This window comes from Cololabis saira, chromosome 23 (genome assembly GCF_033807715.1).
Source record: "Cololabis saira isolate AMF1-May2022 chromosome 23, fColSai1.1, whole genome shotgun sequence".
Classification (NCBI taxonomy): Eukaryota; Metazoa; Chordata; class Actinopteri; order Beloniformes; family Belonidae; genus Cololabis; species Cololabis saira.
The window spans coordinates 26,277,702-26,282,331 of NC_084609.1; positions in this window are offsets into that span (position 1 = coordinate 26,277,702).

Genomic DNA, 4,630 nt, shown 5'->3' on the forward strand with positions numbered 1-4,630 from the left:
CTGGGATTTCAGGACATGCAGGATTTTACCGTGAGACTCCAGAGGGATCCTCCTGACCCTCCAGCGGGACCTCGTTGTTGTACGTGTTAACGTTTGAAACCGCAGCCAAGTAGACTCGGGTTATATATATATATAGGTGAACAGAACCAGAACTTTTAACCCCAGAAGTGACATCCAAGTTTTAAAGAAATGTATTTGCGTTAATTTTATTGAAAAGATTGTAAGTCTCCCTTGTTTTTCTTAAAGAAAGCATTTTGCATTAAAGTTTTTTGAGCTTGTAAATGCTTTCGAGTGATTCTGTGATTTCACTGAAACCTACGTTTGTGTTATTGTGCCATGTGTTTTGTTATCTCTGCATGAGATGTTCAGGAGTGATGTTTGACGGTTGACAGACCTGCTTTGGCAGTCTGGTGGGAGGTTCCTCCCTCCGGACAGGTTCACAGCGTTTATGTCCACGTCGGGGACCCGACTCCAAGATCTGCCTCTCCGTGGCGGACTGAGACCAAAGTCTTGAAGCTCCCTCCACCGTGCTTCACCGCTGGGAGGATGAACTGTAAGGTGTCCAAGTTTTATTGTTTTGAGCGGCTTGTGTCAGGTAGACTCCCGACCAGAGACGTCTGCTGGTTCCGGTGACGTGTCCAAGCCTCGAGTTGCCGTCTGTCGACTCTTCTTACATTCATTAAGGCGTCTTTAAGCAAACCCACTCATTCATTTTGTGCATCACCTCGGCCTCCAGCACCTTAAACGGTCCTGGTCCAGGTTTCTTCCCTCCTAAAGGGGAGTTTTTTTCTTGTCAATGTTTGGCTTAAGGTTTTTCTCCCACTAGGGGAGTTTTTACCTGCCATTGTTTATGTAATAATTGCTCGGGGGTCATGTTCTGGGTCTCTGGAAAGATCCTAGAGACAACTTCTGTTGTAATAGATGCTATATGAATAAAATTAATTTGAAAATTGAATTGAAAACGCAATGTTTCCACAAACAGCTTGTGGTTGTTGACTTCAACCACAAGATGGGGTCAGGTCCCAGTCACGTCACGTCACATCCCAGCAGCTCAGACAACCTCGTCCTGACCTCCTCGCGGTTCCCGTGTCTCCACGGTGCTCCTTGTCCAGCAGGGCGTGACGCAGCACAGAGGACAGATCTCTCACAACAGCCTGTCTCAGGCCGGTGGACTGAGCATTTCCAGTGTTGAGGGTCTAGCTGGACTAAACAGATCAGCTTTGAGGCCCCTCCCTACGACGAGATGTTTCATGGATAGACTGAAATGTGTTTCTGATGAGTGTCGCTCCTTCAATTCAATTCAATTTTATCTATATAGCGTCTATTACAGGGGTCGGCAACCCAAACTGTTGAAAGAGCCATATTGGACCAAAAACACAAAAAAAAAATATGTCTGGAGCCGCAAAAAAAAAGTCTTGTATAAGCCTTAGAATGAAAACAAATGGCGAAAGGGCGAAATGTTGAGAAAAAGTCGAAATGTCGAGATTAATGTTGAAGTACAATCTCGAGAAAAAAGCCATAATGTTGAGAAAAAAGTCGAAATGTCGAGATTAATGTTGAAGTACAATCTTGAGAAAAAAGTCTAAATGTTGAGAAAAAAGTCAATGTCGAGATTAATGTTGAAGTACAATTTCGAGAAAAAAGTCGAAATGTCGAGAAAAAAGTCAAATTTTCGAGAAAAAAGTCAAAATGTCGAGATTAATGTCGAAGTACAATGTTGAGAAAAAAAGTCAAAATGTCGAGAAAAAAGATAGAAAAAATAAAAAAGGACAAAAAGGAAGAAAAAACGAGAAAAAAAGGAAAAAAAGAAGAAAAAAAGGAGAAAAAAAGAACAAAGAAGAAATAAGGAAAAAAGAAAAAAAAGAAGAAAAAAAGGGAAAAAAAGGTCAAACATTTTAGAAAAAGCTCCAGGAGCCACTAGGGCGGCGCTAAAGAGCTGCATGCGGCTCTAGAGCCGCGGGATGCCGACCCCTGGTCTATTACAACAGAAGTTGTCTCCAGGATCTTTCCAGACACCCAGAACATGAACCCCCTAGCAATTATTACATAAACATAATAAACACTGGCAGGTAAAAACTCCCCTTCGCTCCTTCGCTCCTCTCATACCTGGTGTTTATCATAAACCTGCAACTGCAGGGCTGATTCTGAGTTGCAGTCGTGCTGCCGGTGCTCGTGCGCCACCTCTTCCCCAGAAAGCTCCCTGCGCTGAGGCCCGTGGGGCTGCAGTGGGAGGGAGCCGCTGGAAGAAACGGGGGCAAGCTGGAGCGGCAGGAATCGATTCACTCTCTTTTTCTATTATCTCTCGTTCTTCTCCAGGAAGACGTGAACCAGATCAGGCGACGGGGGAAATCACTCTGCCTGTGTGTGTCCGTGCGTGTGTGCGTGCGTGTGCTCAAGTGTTGTGAGTTTTCCATCCTGAGGATGACGGTGTTTGACCCGACCTCACTTCTTTTTGAGGTCAGGACCTGGTCGGAGGTTCATTAGAGGTAATTAGCGTCCCAGAGCTGCGAGTTTGAGGATCACAGGAAGGAGAAGAAGCTGTCAAATGAGCTGAATGTGATTTGCACATGTTTCTGCGTGAACTCCTCTGTGTCAGTGTAAATGCTGTTACATGTGCGTGTTATGAGGTGTGGGAGTGATCCGCTCTGTTTGTAGTGGGTGTGTAAGTGGCTTGAAGAGCATAAATACAGATTTAATGCTTTCCCTCCGCATGCACTGGGAGCAGATGAAGATGTCTCCACTCATCCGTTTACTTGTTGTCTGTCTTGTTGCAGTCACGTACAATTAAAATGCCAGAAGTGGAAGGAAGCGGGCAGAGAAGAGTCCTTCTCTTCCACGGTGACAGCTCTGGAGCACAGAAGTGGCCGTCGGCCAACTGAACCTCCAGGTCCGTGTTTAGCTATTACCAAACCACGGCCCCCTGCTGCCTGGGACACATAGGAGAGGTGTAAATTTCTAATATAACAAGCACAGCGTGATTCTGCCACCGATACAGAATGCAGTCGAGCATCATCTTGCTGAGAGATGCAAAACCTTCAATGAAAAAAGAAAAAAAGTCTGCACGGGAGCATATGTTGATTTAAACCTGTACAAACATTTAAGAAGTGATGTTTTTTATTTTCCAGAAGTGCCAGCTGTGCACTTCCATCAGACGTCAGAGATGAAGGATTGGGAACTGACAGCTGAGAACAAGACTGATGCCTCACCTCTTCAGCGTGGTGTCCAGAAGATCAGTCCAGATTTCAGTCAGTAAGACCAGAGGAGTTTCCTGGTCTGTCTTAGTCAATGTGAAAGATGTTTAGCCCAAAGGAGACCAGCTTCTCAGGTCATGTTCACATACAGCTTCTTTTCTGCACGATGGAGCTTTAATTTTCATTTGTGGCCAGCTGTGTTTTAGTGAAGGTGAAACTAATCACAAAAAAGAAGTAAAGGGGAGGCTATAAATGGTGTGATCATCCTGTTCACCTGTCTGAAAGAAAGCATGAATAAGATATAAGGTGATTTATTTTGTCATCATTAAAGTGATACTTTTAAAGTGATACACTGCTGCAGAAAACATTTGTTTCTTACTTTTTAGTCAAAAAAATCAGTCTGTGGCTCAAGTGACGTGCTGTGGACTAAGGTCTGAGATCATCCGGGATACCCTGGATCCCCAGCTCTCAGACAGCTCTGATAAGTGTTTCCCAGCCCGTGCAGGGACGTCCACTGGCCTTGAACCCGGCACACAGAGATTCCTCCCGATTCTTGACGCGCTTTTTCAAAGTGGTCAGCCTCCGACGATCTTTACTTTTGAGAGATTCTGCCCCTTTGACACGCCTTTTATATCCAATCTGTTGACCTGAAAAATGTTCCTCCAGGTGTTTCTTCTTCGCATTATTTACATTTCCTGCCTCGCGTGACTGTGTCCCAACTTACCAGAAGCATGTTGTTGCCCTCGAATTCAGAATGAAGTCATATTTTTCCAAAAATGGTCAAATGTCTCACTTTGAATATTTTTTTGTAAACTGCGTTCTTTGTTTTTTTGTTTGTGCCATGATTGATGAAAGACCTGTGCATACATGCACATTTATATGTGACGAAGCAAACCATTAAAGGGACTAAACCTCAAGGATACCTGTCAAACTAATTGTTGAAACTCATTTAGCCTTTTTGCAGGGACAAACTCCCCACTATAGTTTGGTATCAGGGTCCTGAATGACAGTTGCTTGAGGAGCTCAGGAAGAACATCAGGTCCTGTTAAAGATTAAGATCAAGCAGCTTCATTTTCTGGTGACCACAGCTGCAAGAATCATTAGCCAGCATCCCAGGATATGGCTACAAGAGGAACTCCAACCCCGGGCTAATCAGACGGATCAGGCCGATGAGGCGGAGAAAACATCAACAGACATTAAAGCTGTACTCCAGAGTCACGGTACGTCCCTGCCTGACAGAGCCATCGGCCTCTTCTGACCTGCAGCAGCAGCACCAAGGACGACCAAAGGCTCTGCTATTCAAAGAAAAGCTGTTGAAGGAGAATAGTGATGCCAGAATGGAAACTGCTAAACATCCTGGAAGAGTTTCCTCCATATTTACGTGACGATACTAGGGCTGTTCGACGGCTCACGTCGTCCATCTTTGCTCAGATGGAAAG